Source organism: Ahaetulla prasina, chromosome 1 (assembly GCF_028640845.1).
Source record: "Ahaetulla prasina isolate Xishuangbanna chromosome 1, ASM2864084v1, whole genome shotgun sequence".
Taxonomy (NCBI): domain Eukaryota; kingdom Metazoa; phylum Chordata; class Lepidosauria; order Squamata; family Colubridae; genus Ahaetulla; species Ahaetulla prasina.
Window position 1 is genome coordinate 177,648,276 of NC_080539.1, and position 17,948 is coordinate 177,666,223.

At 38.1% G+C, this 17,948-nt stretch overlaps 1 protein-coding gene across 4 annotated transcripts in view; it reads right to left on the minus strand.

Annotated features, from left to right (window-relative positions):
- EHBP1 (EH domain binding protein 1) overlaps window positions 1-17,948 on the minus strand; it is a 285,605-nt gene that overhangs the window by 264,981 nt on the left and 2,676 nt on the right. The gene's annotated exons all lie outside the window — the stretch shown is intronic.

The following is a 17,948-nucleotide window of genomic DNA, read 5'->3' on the forward strand; positions in this document are numbered from 1 at the left end:
GGTATCTACAGGGAAGGAGTGAAAAAAGTCAAGATGGTAGCTACAACCATGCGACTGAAGCCCCACCTCCTTTTAAGGCATTGTGAGGAAGTCAAAAAAGGCTAGAGCTTCAATCATATGGTTGGAGCCACCATCTTGGTGAGCCTTGGTGCAGTGGTGGGTTCTAACTGGTGGTTACCACCAGTTCACTACGGCTAGCGCATTGAATTGCTTAACAGCTGAGGCATTGCAATCCGCTCTGCCGCACCTTTCAGCTGGACTAAAAACGAAGGAATAAAGGTAGGTATAGTGCAGTGGTGGGTGGGAGGGCCCAGATGACGGTTGGAGTGAACCAGTTCCCTGTCACATCAACATCTCTGCTACTGGCTCTCCCGAACCGGGGACAACCAGTAGCAACCCACCACTGCCTAGGACCATCCACTTATTCACCAAAAATCAAGGGTCAACTACAATGCAACAATCACAGGAAAATAACAAAGACCCTGTGGACAACCTACCATGTCACATACAATAGTTATTAACATTACTGACCATTCAGGAAGCAACCAGCAACACACAATAAGGCAAAAGCATCACTGTCAGCCAAAAAAATAATAATAATCTACAACGAGGCATCAATCATTGCAATAGCATCTGTCACTGGACCATCCTGTCCAAGCATGTGCAAAGCAAGCAAGACAGAAGGATGGCTAGCCAACTAAACTCATTTATCTGAAGCAATGGTGAAATCTAAATTTTTTTACTATCGGTTCTGTGGGCGTGTCTTGGTGGGTGTGGTATGGCTTGGTGAGTGTGGCTTGGTGGGCATGGCAGGGGAAGGATACTACAAAATCCCCATTCCCTCCCCACTCCTGGGGGAAGGCTATTGTAAAATCTCCATTCCCACCCCAGTCTGGGGCCAGCCAGAGGTAGTATTTGCCAGTTCTCCAAACTACTCAAAATTTCTGCTACCGATTCTCCAAACAGCTCAAAATTTCTGATACCAGTTCTCCAGAACCTGTCAGAACCTGCTGGATTTTACCCCTGATCTGAAGCTCCTGTAGTGATGATGTTACTTAATAAATAATGAAAGTCTGCAACCCGAAAATCTAAGATCAGAACTCCTAAAATGCAGAAGAGTTTTTAACAAAACATAAAAGTTCCTTGACTAAAGTTCAATTCTTGGTGTCCAACTGGACAGTCCACATAGAGGTTTTTTTTGGACAAGTCCAGAAATTTATTGCCATTGCTTTCTTCTTAGATATTTTTTTTAAAATTCCCAATCTAGTTTCGCTTTCTGGGGTCTCCTAGTGATCTTCCATCGAAGTACTAACCAGGTCAAAAATTCTGCTTAGTCTTCTGGAGATCAACCAAGATTGGCTAGAAGAACTGAATGTTGACATATTATTATGCTAACTTAAGGGAAATTGAAAAATCTATTTTCCACTTCCACAGGAAATTTGTTCTAGACGGTGTTTATACATGCAGAAAACACACTGTACCTCAGCTCTGAAATATAATGAACTATGTAGTCATTAACCAATCGTATTGCATCCCAGGGAGCTTTACTTGTGAGTAATTTAATCTTAACATATCACTGAAAGACTAAGCCACCTACTAACCACTTCCCCTCTTGTCCAATTTTAATGGCATTCTTTGGCAGCCCCACATATGGACATCTTGCTAATTTATAGTTTAACCTGACATAAATAAACTACAGTGAGGATTCAGGTTTGCATGTGTCCCCACACCTCCTCTCACAATGCTACAAATAAAGCAGTTGTTTCACTATGTTTTCTTTTTTTTTAAATGACTCAGCCATTGTAAAAGCAAGGAAGCGATAAAGTATCTCACTCTCAGGGAAAAAAATGACCCATCCCAAACAGCTGCAATTCCAATTAGTGACAAATGGTAGGGAAGGAAGAAGAGATGGAACAGAAAACAGGAGTACCCAGTGCTCCATAGGCAAAGGCATAAGATGACGAACTGTTAGCCAGCTTCTTAGTCATTCTACCCCGGTGGTTTGAGAGGAGGAGGAAAAGTGATGTAAAACACGATCCATTTCCCCAGAAGAGCTGAAATCAGAGGCTGGATCTTTAGTGGAAGCCAGACTTCCACTAGGAAGGAGGCAAAATAAAGCAAGGGATCATGTTAATACTGTGTCGCCAAAGAGACTTTGGAAATGAATTTGCAGTTATTCATTTTTCCTTGCACATTTGTTTGACTGCTCTGCCCAGGCTACAAGCAATTTATTTACTGTGTTGGAAAAGCTGGACTAGTCCAAAGGACTGGACCAGAATGCCAAAGGCCCACACCTCCTGACCCATCTGCACTTTTGGAGGTGCCCAGTCCTTGTTCTGAAAGCAAGACCTCCAAAGGGCCAGTGCTGCCTCTGTCTGGAGTAGGGCAGCCTTTCTCTGATATTTTTCACCTCAAGAAAGTCCTGTGACATGCAGTTCTTGAAAATATTGGGACAGAGGGCACTTACCAGGACTAGATTTATTCATTTTATAAGATCTGCAAATAACCCCAACGATGAAGGAGGTTAATTCAAGAATATGCGAGTTCTTCTTCTAACAGGCCACGCAAGGGCAGAAAATATCCAGTATGCCCCCTCTTCCTATGGTGCTCATTGCAAATGTAAAATGACTGGAATTCATGATACCTCTTGTTGTAAGTTCAGACTCTTTCATTAGTGACATAAGGGTCCAGCAGCATTTTAGCAATTTGGGGGTTTTCTGCCACTCAAATTATATAGAATAGAATAGAATAGAATAGAATAGAATAGAATAGAATAGAATAGAATAGAATAGAATAGAATAGAATTTTTTATTGGCCAAGTGTGATTGGACACACAAGGAATTTGTCTTGGTGCATATGCTCTCAGTGTACATAAAAGAAAAAATACCTTCATCAAGGTACAACATTTACAACACAACTGATGGTCAATATATCAATATAAATCATAAGGATTGCCAGCAACAAAGTTACAGTCATACAGTCATAAGTGGAAAGAGATTGGTGATGGGAACGATGAGAAGATTAATAGTAGTGCAGATTTAGTAAATAGTTTGACAGTGTTGAGGGAATTATTTGTTTAGCAGAGTGATGGCCTTTGGGAAAAAACTGTTCTTGTGTCTAGTTGTTCTGGTGTGAAGTGCTCTATAGCGTTGTTTTGAGGGTAGGAGTTGAAACAGTTTATGTCCTGGGTGTGAGGGATCTGTAAATATGCCACCCATCTCGCTATCGAGCAACTCTGGGCCACTTACAACATGATAAAATGATAATATCTCAGCTCAACCACTTCAAAGGGTTGTTGTAAGAAAAAAGAAGAAGGAATATACGCCTCCTTGAGTTACTTATAAAAAGTAATAAAGGCAGGATAAAAATCTAATAAATAAAGTATTAAAACAATAATTTACAATAATAAATACAGCATTAGAATGAAGAGAAATTGAGCTAATGAGCCAGTATACAACAGGATGGAGCCAGCATACATGGAGGTGGGATTTTCTATTTGCCTCTATATGTATATAGATATATTTATTTGCTTATTTTATCCCATCTTTATTGTTTTTGCATAGCTCAAATTGGCAAACATATCCAACATACCTTCCTCCTCCTATTTTTCCCACAACAACTACCCTGTGAGATGGGTTGAGCTGAGAGAGAGAGCAACTGGCTCAAAGTCACCCAGCAAGCTTTGATAGCTAAGGCAGGACTTGAACTCACAGTCTCTCACTTTCTAGCCTAGTTCCTTAACTGCTAGACCAAACTGGTTTATACTATACATATGTGTATAATCTGCAACTAAGTAGCATATAATGGGAGCACTTTGTAGTGACCTGGACAAATTACTATCACTACTATGCAAATCAAAACTGTCTTTAAAAAGTCTAGCTGTCAGTCAGGTGAATGGGCTGGCTGTACATTCATTGTGGAAAGTCAAGTAATATGAACCCTAACTTTCATCTGTAGATTCACCCAGGCTACTTTCCACACTCAGCAATGCAAGCATTTTTATCCAAAAATGGCCTGCTTTAGCAAAAAAAGCTGGTTCAACCTGATCTGATAACATATGGTCCTCCAGATTTTGCTAAAGTATATTATCCTCTACTACTGGCCACTATTGACTGAGCACCTGGGAAATCTCTATTTTCAACATCTGGAGAGTAACAGGTTTTCTACCTGTAATTGCTTGTGTACAGTTTAATGTTATCATCATGATCAAGAACAAGGGTCTATCAGATTCTTGTAGAACATGTCACTCACTTAGCCACATCTAATGCTAAAGCCTTTCAACCAGTAAAACCTACAGTGCCTTTTTAAAAATACATTTTACAACTATCACAATTAGTAGAAAAGTACAGAAGTTATTTGCTCGGGAACATCAAATTGCTGTTAATTCCACAAGAGTTATATTTACAAAATAACCAAAGTTAAAACTAGAACACTTAGAAATATAAAGATAAATGTAAAAAAGTTAGTTTGCAATTGCTATAGGATAACCAAATATTATCAAGTCTTTCAGGGTTTATTATAACACAGCACTTTAAAAACCCCTCAGGCATTGGTTGAGGAAAAAACTTCAACCTTGCTTGAAAAACTATGTCTATATAAAGAAAGCTTATAACAGAAGCAGAGAAGCAACTTTTCAGTAATGGTATTTATATTTGCAAGATTTTTAAATTTTAGTAAGCAAATGCATTCTGTAGTTTACATTAACAATTTTAAAACTATACAAACATAATTTTATTAATGAACTCCAACCCAGCAACTGTAGTTTTAAAAGCCGAAATAAATCTGTTTTACATAACTCTGTTCAAGAACAACAGCATAATTATACAACTGAATATTGGGCAATAGATCCTTCTCTGGCATCTACCATCACCAGTTAATAGAAATAATGCCCAGACTACAGTACAAACGATCAGGAAGTAAGAGTAGAGAGTTATTAGAGCTACAAATTTTTATGCCCACTTAACCAGAAATAAGCCCCACTGAATTCAATGGGATTTTCTCCTGTCTATATGTGTATCAGATTATAGTGTAAATCTTTTGATCCTCTGAAGTACTTAACACCCCCTCCCTGGCAAATTTCTTTTTATAAATTAATATTGTGGAGTCAACCTTTTTGTAAATTTAGAGAACCATATCAGCTTCCCATCTTTATTATTAAACCTGGTATCTCTTACTTTCTGTGCCTTGTCTGCTCCCTCTCTGTGAACTTCAAAACAGTGTTTTCCAAATATTTTGAACTTGGAACAATTTCCCCCAAGTTTGATTCTACTTTCCAGATCATAGTGCATTCAAAGAAAAATAGGCATGTATATACCTGTGCAGCTAGATAGATAAATGAATGTAAGCATAGAGAATGAGAGTGGAGCACTGATTGAACATAGACTGTCATTGTAAGGAAGTCAGTGGGAACTGAAATGGAGGGTTAATTTTTCCAGCATGTCAGCCTGCTCTGTTCCAAGATATTCCATTGTATTCATTCCAATTTTCCATTCCAACCCGCCAACAGTCAGCATTCCATTGCCACTAAGCATGCTCAGTCATAACTGGGCTTTTTGGAAAGTTTCCCTTATATTTTTCTTCCTAATTATTTTTGTCCTTCTGCATACCTTAGCGATCCTCCACATTATATTGATACCTCTTTTTTCATGGTAGTCTCATTCTGAACAGAGATATTTGGAAGAGGCAGGTTTATTTCATTTATTTGTCAAATTTATAAAACTGTCCATCTCACAAAACAAGTGACTCAGGTCACCTTCAGTGCTTAAGCAAGAACTAGATGAACAAGAAATTAAAATCTCCACTATCCTGATTTTTCCCCAGTTAAACAGATTTCCTGATAAAACTCACAAGGAAGACAGAAGCCTTCGCTGTTCCCTTGCTCTGGTTTGCTTTCAAAAATTGCTTCAGCACTCTGTCAAGCAAGCAGAATAAAGGCATCAAGAACTTTTTCATAAAACATGCTAAAAAAACTGGCTCAAGATGAACACAGAGTTAAAAACTAGATCAAAAGGTAAGTGCCAAAAGCAGCTTTAATTCCAGACCAGCAGTCACACATTAATTTGAGTCATTGAAAAACTAAGTTCCAGGAGAGAACTGCATTTCCTCAATTCACCTTGATGAAGGTATCTTTTCTTTTATGTACACTGAGAGCATATGCACCAAGATAAATTCCTTGTGTGTCCAATCACACTTGGCCAATAAAAAATTCTATTCTATTCTATTCTATTTTAAACCAGGACACAGACACTTACAGTCTTCTACGCACATTGTTCTACAACTACCATTTAATATATTTGGTTTGAGAACTGCTGCAAAGCAAAATAAAATATGGGAATGGTAAAAGCTTCTAAATGCAGTTCTGATAGGGAGAAAACTCACTCTCCGTCACTGCTAACTTCTTATATGGCACCATCCTTGTAATACAACCATTAATTTTCAGAAAGCTACTAAATAACCTCAACTATTATTTAAAATATACAAACTGAGGTTTCCTTCGTAAGCAATTGACTGTCCTTGCATGATCAAGGACACCCGAAATCTTCAATATCAAATGATTGTGGTTTGTCAACTAAGCAATCACTGCAAAATATATACAGTAAAGGCCTTTTAAATGGGCCTAAGAGCTGGGTTAACTGATAAAAGGGAATGAATGAATGAATGAATGGGCAGAATTTCTGGTTTATTCCTAGAGCAGATTTTCTTTTAAAGTAAAGTAACATTATATTAAATATACTCTATATTCAGAGAGGACTATTTCAGAATTGTGTTGCTTGTGTTTAATGCCTAGTAGAGGTGCTGACTTATTATTGCCATTATGTTAATTAAGCATATTAGTTGAACTGCTAAATCTGCAGTTGTACCACAGAACAAGAAAATATGTTCTATGAAGCTCTTGGCTGTGATAAAGTCTACGGTTTATGTATGCTTAACTCCCATTATGTCCTCCTGATCTAATTGTGCATAACTGTATGCCGGGTTGTGCTGGATCTTGTGGGAGAAGTGGTGACAGGAAAATGACTACAAACAAAGAAATGCATTATGATTAAGCATTACTTTACTGAAAGCACAAATACTGCCAGAAAGCGTCTAGAGAATCACTTATGGCACCTACTACACTTCTCAGGGGTGTTTCCTTTTCACTCATTCCTCCACCCAACCTTTCATCGGCTTCTTTGAGAGATGAGTTACAAGCATCAAACAAAGCTAGATGAAAATGAAAAGCACGACCGTAATGACGGCTCTTCAAAAAGCATGGGGTAAGGGAGGCGTTCTTGTCTGATAGGGAGAACGGCTCTTCAGTACAGCTCAGCTCTACTGGCAAATCTCAATGCAAATCAAATGCAGAAATCTAATTATTTATTATTTATGGAATATTACTTCCATTTCCCAATAACTGGTCTCAATGGAGATAGCAAATACTTTAAGATACAAGTATGTCAATATTAATTAATATAATATTGGCTTTCCAAAACAACTGCTAAATGTCCGATTCCCTCTACTCCCAATTCATTCCTCTCCACAAACCAAATATGGGAACCAACTACAAGCTGCATTATCAAGTTATTTTCCAATTGCACAAAAGCCTAAGCCAACTGCAAGTTTTCAAATGTGGAAAAATAAAGATTAAAACCAAGAAATAATAAAAAGTGATAGAATTCACTAATGGCAGATGCAAAATAAACTTTTTTAAGGATCCTACATTGCACCCAAGATGTAACAAATTACATATAAATGAGTTTTCAGACAAATTCTCTAAAGTATCATGACAAAAGCACTTCCTTCAATTTTTCACCTTTATTTGTCAAAGCTTTTCACTTTTCTAAAGCTGAAGATATATAACTTCACGAGTGATATTGTTGGGCAGTGGGTGGGCAGAGACTGATCTTCTGGAAACAGTTATCTACTGTAAACCACAAAGGCTTACATCTTAAAATTACTTTGTGGTAGGCTTTCAGTCCTTCCTTTTCTCTGCAGACACCTTTCCTTCATAAAAGCCTCTCAAGAGGATTTGCCGGGCTCCACTACTCAAACTGTGAAAATTGCAGTTGATTCTAAGTAATTTTTTTTTCTTCCCTCATCATGGGAAAGTCTGTTGCATTTCATCTTATACTGAGAGCAACAACACTCTTGAGACTTCTGGAGCACAAAAAGCTTCAGAATAATGGTATACAAAGAAACATTTCTCTGTAAATATCCTTACGTTCCTTGATCATATGTCTCAAGCCAATCTATTTCATTTCAGATTAATTCTCTTCTGCAACCTCCACAAAGATTGCAATTACAAGATTTCTCAGTCCCAATTCATTGGATGATACCATTCCTGTAATGAGTTGGGTCTTCCCAGTAAGCCAAATTAAGGAGTAGTAAAATGCCTCTGAGTCAATTCACTTAACTCAAACCATACGTAAGGCCTGCAATCTTTAACCAAACAAGATAACTTAAGGAATTCAATATGAGATCAAATTGAAGGAATTACTGTGTCAAAGAGGAAAATAACTGTGGCTTGTAAGGAGGGGTTTGATGGAAGGAACAGGATATCTGTGACAGCAGTCAAGCATAAACGATTTTGACACTGTGTTAGAAAGATGATTTGGAGCCAAGTCTCTGGTGGTGTTAGAAATTAATTTTGAGGCGGCACAAGACTGGATAAGATAGGGAAAAGACTACAAGATATTTTGATTAGATTATTAGCATCCATCCTTAGGACTAGAACTTCACAATTTAAAGTTTAGAATTGCAAGCCGCGAGATAATGTAGATGACTATTTAAACTTGGCTTATTTTAGTCTTTACTGTTACCCTAGAGATTACTGTTAACCCTGTTAGCCTTGAGAAGTTGTGGTTTGGCAAAAAGGAGATTCACTAATATTTCTATTCTGTCAAGCAACAAGCTTAACTACACATAGCATTTAGGTACATAATAAAATATATCATTTACTGTTTTAATGGAGCCTACCTGAGAACTCTTTATTAATTATATCACTTATTAGAGGAAAGAAAATAGAAGTCAAAAGCTTTCAGATGGTAACAGCACCTTTAATCAAGTACAAATTCTATAGAAATGTGACATTCTGAAAGAAACATCCCTAGTTTTCACTATACAGGAGAAATGTTAGGATTTATGCCAAGTTAAAGCAGAAAATACATTCCAATGGAGGCAGATATGTGTTTGTATCTGAAAAATGGGGGAATTAAGAAAGTGACACCCACTTAGCAAGGAATTTTTTTGTCTCTAGGAATGCCTTAGTAGATGCATTGTCTTCTTCCAAGTGGGTGAAATATTGCAGAACCATCTGATGAGCCCGAATGTATTAAATGCTCAACCATACAATCTGAAGAAGTTTTCTCAAAATAACAGCCAATGTCTCTGAAAGCTCGAATTTTATGTTCTTGAAATCTAACAGCCAAGAAATCCCTGATGCAAAAAATTCAGAGCATCTGCAACAAATAAAAGAGACACCAGATCCTATTACTGAAATTAATAAATGCATTGTATCAATCTGTGAAAAATTCAAAGTAAGCCAATAATTCTGCATGCAAATCTTCTTTTCCCAGCACTTACCCAGTTTATGTTTTTAAAGAATTCTACAGTTTGTAGAATCAATTTCTAGCAGATCTCAGAGCCTCATTTTCCTGCCAACTTCAAACAGACATTTCAAGTCCATTTCTCACCCAGTCTCCATACAGATACATAAAACACAGACCTGCAAACTGATTAATCTCTAAAACATAGCCCACAAGCATCAAATAAGCAGGACAATAACATTATCCTTAATTCATCTTGTACAAATGAGAATTACACAGCACAACTCCCCAGTCACCTCCTACTTTCTTCATTCTCATTGTTTACTGATCCTATGTATTAACACACACTGTGGATAAAATATAACAAGCTGTATGCAACTCCTTACCCAATATTTTCATCCCCAGAAAATTTCTAAATGGCACTGCTCAGCTTCAGTGGCAAGATCTGCCATTTTCGGGTGCGTGATGAGGGAGCTACCTCCATTTCTTTTGATCTAAAAGTATCACCTGCTTTTGATTTTTTATTCTCATATTCACAGATATGCACAGTTCTAATTCATTTATTTGGCAGGTTAATTCCTTAACATTCCTCCCAAAATGATTTTTTTTAAACTTTACTTCATTTTTGGTAATTTCATCATTACTATGATTCACTTAATAATTCCATGATTCACTTAACCACACGATTCACTTAATAACTGCAGTGAATTGCTTAACAACCATGGCAAAAAAAACCAAAAATCAAAACACATTTTTTTTTACTACTGAATCATTGGAACTGGCAAGGAAATAGAAGGGCAAGTTGGGGGGAAAGGAGAAAAAAAAGAAGGACATGGGTTTGGAATTCTGAACATTTCTGAAACAATAGTGAACTAAAAAACACCCGACCCATCATCAGTAAAATGCAGCTTATTAAGTAATCTAAATGTTTTATGCAAGAAGTTTAGATCAAATGAATATACAAATTGTAGCAGAGGTTCATGATCAGCCTTTGATATACTCCAGCTTGAGGCAAGCAACACTGCTTCTCATTACGCCATATGCCAAGGTTGTGGATTCCAACGCCAATAATGGAACACCCTCAACATGACCAAAAGGCAACAGACTATCTTAAGGGATGCAGAAAAACTTAATGATATACACAAGTATATATACACACTTGTATACATACTGGTAGATGGTTTGTTAACAACTCATTTATCCCCATCTGCTCCCAGGCATCTATAACTTGAGGTTTTTACTTTGCCTAATAAGAGGATCACTCATGCAAGCAAAAATGCAAAAGCATCTATTTGCATATCTCACTAAAATTTTAAAAATCAGGAGTTTATTTCAATTTATGTATATCATTTGAAGCTGGCTTGAAATTTCAGTAGGGGGAATCCAAGCCATCATAAATAGTGGGAGTCGGCAGCTGTCCTCTTCTAGAAGATAAGCTGCAACTTCAGAAAAAAATGGACATTAAAAAAAAAGAAAGAAGTGAAAGAAACTGTAGTGAACATAGCATGGATATAATGAAGCAAGATTAATATTCCTACAAAATAAATTAAAAAAAGATAAGAAGGATGTAGATGCTAGTTGGAACAGATTGAAAAACAATGTTTCAAAATGCCAAAGAAGCATGTGGTGTGTTGCTCCTGGTTCTATCCGGTTCTATAGAACCGGTAGTAAAACCAGAAGGAGGCTCCGCCCACCCACCCCGACGTCATCAAGGGGCTTCTGCACACGTGCGCTCCTGTTGCGAACCGGTAGCAAAAGTAAGTAGAACCCACCCCTGATGTGGAGTTACACTTGGTAATTCTTGATGGAAAGTGGAAGAGAAAACACAGCTGCAAAAGAGGTAATAAAAAATAATAAAAATAGCTAAAATCAAATTAGTGATTTTGCTGGAAATAAAAACAGTTTGGAAATGAGTGAAGAGAGCTGAAGGCTTGATGAAAAGTACAAAATGCTGGAAAGAGATTTGTAAGGGCATCACAGCAATTTATCAAAGAATGGAATCAATATTAACGCCACAAATGCTAATGACAAAGAGCAATGATGAATAAATAAAACTAAAAAAATGGTAAGGCTACAATTGTAGATGGTATAACTGGGAGATTATGGGTATAGTTTAAGGATGGGAGTGGTTGCTATTTTTGTTCCCCTACACACTAGGAAAAGTGGGAATTGGGAAGGTAAGGCAAGAACCAAGGGTTTGTACCAGTAGTGGGTTTCAATTTCATTCGCTAGCGGTTGCTCATGGGTGCGCGCCCAACGCTTCTACGCATGCTCAGAAGCTTCTGCGCATGTGCAGAGGCGTCTGGGCAGCTGGCGGAGCTTGCCGCCGCTGCTGCTACCAGTTTGCCCAATCTGGGACGAACCAGTAGCAACCCACCACTGGTTTGTACATCCCAGAAGAATTGTTAGTTTAACAATGAATGGAATGTCTTCTATTTTCAAGGCCAGGAAAAATATGGCCAACAGTCAGTTAATGTGAAAAGATATGATGAAAATGCTTAGGGTTCAAACACTGGGGTTGACATATATACTGAAAGATAATCTTACAATGCCTGTATTTAGCTATTGGCAGCTCTTGTTAATAACTTCTTTCTTAACTTTTTTCTTTTCTGCAACAAAGCAACTTAGTTGAGTCTGTGAAGCTGCTGCAGCAAAGATACTGAATGTGGGATTGAGTTTCTGGAGAAGATAGATTTATTGGCAGGTCATCTCATCTATCTCTCAAGTTTCCTCTTTGGGGAAGGCTAAGAGTGAGAAATCCCCCTGAAACATGCCTAACCTAACCCTAACCCTAACCCTAACCCTAACCCTAACCCTAACCCAGCACTTTGCTGGGATGGTATACCTGTGAGGAGAGGAAGGACAACTACTTCATGTGGCCCAGTGGTTTGGAAATAACCCACTTCTAACCAAAAAGTGATTCTCAAGAACTTTGAGGAAACTCTTTTCATAGGTTTTACTAACTCCTGCAGGTTAAGCCTCAATGGCTTGGCAAAGGAAAGCTACTATATTCCAGTTATAAAACATAGTGGTATAATAACCTGCAGCTGACAATATATCCATTAAAAAAGCAAATAAAGGTCAACCTTCACCCTGAGACTATTTCAGCTGTTTTTAATAGTTATCAAAAGAAAGCATTTTAGAAAGCTCTAAAATAGAAGTGGAAAAGGAGGAGCCCTTTCCCTATCCCTTATGACAGACAGGTGAAGCTCTGCCAAGAGCTTATCTGCTTGGAGAGGAAAACTAGTAAAGAAATAAAACAGAGCAACAGCAGCTTCCTAGTAACACCATATAGGCCGGGCCTGCCACACTGGCAGTCAGCGGGCCTGATGCGTCACACACAGGCCACACCCACCCTGGTTCTACAAAGGCAAAACATGTCGCGATATGTCACGATACATCACGTGACACGATCAAGTTTGACACCCGTGATATAGGCTGTGATCAGTGCTATAACTCTTCATTTTTGTAACAATATTCAAAAGGGCAATTCAAAAAAAAATGGAGCTTTTCTCTCAGGAATAAAATTGCCTTTTTCAACCAGGCTGCTGCAATTATAAATCCAAAGCCCCGGTGTCACCGGGCACAGCGGCCCAGGCGACGACCAAAGTAATGGCCGCGGCCTGTGGCCTCCGCACCCCGCCGAGCCTAGGACGCGCCAGCATCGGTCCCCCCAGTCCTGTATATCGGCTGGGAGACCCCTGGCGAGCCGTCCGTACGGCAGGTGTCCTTTTCGGAACACCTGGCCCCTAAGGGCCTCGGCGGCGGCCGGATTCGGACACTGGAGGCAAGAGAAGCCTTCCAGACGTCCGTTGCCACCGGATACCGGAAGTCGTCTACACTTGGTAATTCTTGATGGAAAGTGGAAGAGAAAACACAGCTGCAAAAGAGGTAATAAAAAATAATAAAAATAGCTAAAATCAAATTAGTGATTTTGCTGGAAATAAAAACAGTTTGGAAATGAGTGAAGAGAGCTGAAGGCTTGATGAAAAGTACAAAATGCTGGAAAGAGATTTGTAAGGGCATCACAGCAATTTATCAAAGAATGGAATCAATATTAACGCCACAAATGCTAATGACAAAGAGCAATGATGAATAAATAAAACTAAAAAAATGGTAAGGCTACAATTGTAGATGGTATAACTGGGAGATTATGGGTATAGTTTAAGGATGGGAGTGGTTGCTATTTTTGTTCCCTACACACTAGGAAAAGTGGGAATTGGGAAGGTAAGGCAAGAACCAAGGGTTTGTACCAGTAGTGGGTTTCAATTTCATTCGCTAGCGGTTGCTCATGGGTGCGCGCCCAACGCTTCTACGCATGCTCAGAAGCTTCTGCGCATGTGCAGAGGCGTCTGGGCAGCTGGCGGGGCTTGGCGCCGCTGCTGCTACCAGTTTGCCCAATCTGGGGCGAACCAGTAGCAACCCACCACCGGTTTGGACAACCCAGAAGAATTGTTAGTTTAACAATGAATGGAATGTCTTCTATTTTCAAGGCCAGGAAAATATGGCCAACAGTCAGTTAATGTGAAAAGATATGATGAAGATGCTTAGGGTTCAAACACTGGGGTTGACATATATACTGAAAGATAATCTTACAATGCCTGTATTTAGCTATTGGCAGCTCTTGTTAATAACTTCTTTCTTAACTTTTTTCTTTTCTGCAACAAAGCAACTTAGTTGAGTCTGTGAAGCTGCTGCAGCAAAGATACTGAATGTGGGATTGAGTTTCTGGAGAAGATAGATTTATTGGCAGGTCATCTCATCTATCTCTCAAGTTTCCTCTTTGGGGAAGGCTAAGAGTGAGAAATCCCCCTGAAACATGCCTAACCTAACCCTAACCCTAACTAACCCTAACCCTAACCCTAACCCAGCACTTTGCTGGGATGGTATACCTGTGAGGAGAGGAAGGACAACTACTTCATGTGGCCCAGTGGTTTGGAAATAACCCACTTCTAACCAAAAAGTGATTCTCAAGAACTTTGAGGAAACTCTTTTCATAGGTTTTACTAACTCCTGCAGGTTAAGCCTCAATGGCTTGGCAAAGGAAAGCTACTATATTCCAGTTATAAAACATAGTGGTATAATAACCTGCAGCTGACAATATATCCATTAAAAAAGCAAATAAAGGTCAACCTTCACCCTGAGACTATTTCAGCTGTTTTTAATAGTTATCAAAAGAAAGCATTTTAGAAAGCTCTAAAATAGAAGTGGAAAAGGAGGAGCCCTTTCCCTATCCCTTATGACAGACAGGTGAAGCTCTGCCAAGAGCTTATCTGCTTGGAGAGGAAAACTAGTAAAGAAATAAAACAGAGCAACAGCAGCTTCCTAGTAACACCATATAGGCCGGGCCTGCCACACTGGCAGTCAGCGGGCCTGATGCGTCACACACAGGCCACACCCACCCTGGTTCTACAAAGGCAAAACATGTCGCGATATGTCACGATACATCACGTGACACGATCAAGTTTGACACCCGTGATATAGGCTGTGATCAGTGCTATAACTCTTCATTTTTGTAACAATATTCAAAAGGGCAATTCAAAAAAAAATGGAGCTTTTCTCTCAGGAATAAAATTGCCTTTTTCAAACAGGCATGTCAAATTTCAGGACATTTAATATCAAGTTTCATTCCTGATAGTGATGCTCCATTTGTTTCCACTCATCTATGTGCATTAGCTCTTTTGAATAAGCTTTTCTCAGAATCCATTTCCCTCCCAAGAGTACTTTAAGACTATTGTTGGTAATGTTGACTTATAAAAGGCCTATTATTCCTCCAAAGAGGCACTGTATTGTTGGAATGTTAGAACGCTAGCATATTAAAATAAGAACATGTTAGCCAGATTTTTTTTTGTAATCAAAAGTATGCTTACAATATTGTCCAAGGGCATACTTTTTAATTGTTACTATATTTGACACTATTTTATTTCTTACATTTTTTGCAAGGTAAGCCAGGGTTTTTTTTCCTTTGTAATACCAATTAAGGCAGTAGTTAAGTTATGAAGTCTAAGCTGTGCACCATAAACCAAAATAAACACCAAAACACCAAAAGGAAAGTAGTTATTTGTAACCAAAATATGATCATCCGCTGTTTAGCAGAGAACCATCCTTTGTGGAAAGTAATTGGTTACCCTTTTGACTTTAATGCATATGAAACTTTTTAATTATACGACTTCCAGTTCTTACAGACCTGAGAAAATTGAAGATAGTGTTTATGTTAGCAACCTAATCCTACAAAGAGCTAAGCATACCTAAAACCATTTATATCAATGGACTTAGATATTCAAGTAGGACTGGGCTGAACATTTTCTACAAGGGTTTCTATAAAGCCACTAATGCTGCAGAAAAACCTTATATTTAATGCATGTGCTGAAAAAAGGCACTCACACAATAGCCAAACTGCTCTTGGATGAAGTTTGTCACAGTAAAACAGGACATCATCTATATTGTTACACCAGGCACAATGAGAATTTCATCATTGTAGGAAATGTAGATGTATGCTAAAACTGACTTCAGTGGGGCCTGTCAGCCTCATAATAAACTTGAGCACAGTATTTGCTGCAGCCATAGTACCACAGGCTTAATCATGTGGACTGAAACAGTGGGCTGCATTTCTAACAACAACAAAAAAAAGTATAATATCCACATGGGCTTATCAGAGAAATGTTATGAAACAGTTAAGGATTTTAAACTACTGTACCAAAAATGAAAATGCAAAATTCAGGTCCCAAACTCTTTTAACTGGATCTTAGTTGTAAGTCTGTTTGGGAAAAACTTTTCATATAAGGATTGGTACTCAACTCTAAAAAAAAAGAAAGTTGCATCTTTACTCCCAGCTCAAATATTTTAATTAATAAGAGAACTATTTTCTGTACAGGACTGGTCAGCACTTTGCTTTGTACAGTAGAAGAAACTTCCTTTTCTCACAAAGTGGAAAAAACAGGATGTTTGAGAACAGTTCTGAAAATTCGTACTATAGTAACTTATTCATGTGGAAAAAAGGGAGGAATTTTGTGGAAAAGAACACATATATACAGTATATAACAAAAAGCAAGTTGGACTTGTAAAAAAGTTAAAGCATTTTGGATTAAAGTATGGTGGATCATGCAGAATATTTTGAAAAAGAAGATTAAGTTTACTCCGCAGTTCTTTCTACTAGGAATTATTATGGACTGTACAGCTATAGAGACTAAATTGATTTTGAACTTAATAACAGCCGCAAGACTTTTGATTGCTCAGTATTGGAAGAAAGAAGAATTACCTACAATTGAAGAATGGACACTCAAAGTATCAAATCTGGCAGAGATGGCAAAAATCTCCGCTTACTTGAAAGACTATACACTAGAAAAATATATTTTAGAATGGAAAATGTGGATTGATTATATTCAAAATAAGTATCAGATAAAAAAATATCGAATAGCATATGAGTAAATTTAGGAAATATTTTGTATTAGATATATTTTTGAAGGAGAGGGGAATTGAGAGTGTGACTAAGTGTGGTGTGACTAGAGATTATAATTTAGGAATTATTTTAGATTATGATTGTTAGTTTTGATACCCTGCATTTTGTTCTGGGAAGTCGGGGTGGGGGGTAAGGGGGAGGGGAATTGGGGGGGGTTTGGTAGAGATGGAGTGATGGTTAATGTACAGGGATTATTGAAGATGTATAAATATAATTAATGCAGGGTCGGGTCTGCCCAGTTACCATTTTAGAACGGTGGGGAGGGAGAAAAGAGAGAGTAGGAGGTAGGAAAGAGGAGAAGAGGAAGGAAGAGGGGTAGAAGAGGGAGAAGGAAGGTGTAGGGTGGAGGGAGGAGAGGATGTAGATAAGAGAAGGAGAGGAAGGTCTGGAAAGTAGAAGAAGGTAGAAGAGGGAAGAGTGTTAAAAAGGGGGGTGGTGACTGGGCAAGCCCGACTAATTGTATATAACTGTACATTGGATGAATTATTTGATATGATTGTAAAAATAAAACTTTTTATTAAAAAAAAAAAAAAGCAAGTTATCTGACATTCTTTAAGTTAGCGTGACATTTTCTCCATGGCTTAATACCTAAAAAATAACTAAAACTTTCTTGGGAGCTTGTTAAAGTGTAAAAGCTCACTGAAGGATCAGTGTCACATGGCAGTCTTCGATGAAGTTTTTGTGAACTGCATTATATAAGAAATTCATGATCTACCCCTCATACCTTAAGCATGTATAACAATAAGATGCTCTGTACTCTTATCCTAATCTGAGGAAATACATTTGTCCACGATTATATTGTATAGTTAGCTAGCTTTTCCTCAAATCAGATCAGGCTACAAATAATTCAAACTCAGGACCCTTCAAGATTGTATTGGGGGAAGGTATTAGTTTTTAGATTCAAAATACCCCATAAAAAACAGATAAAATCTAATAATAATCTGTAACACTGGAATAATAACATA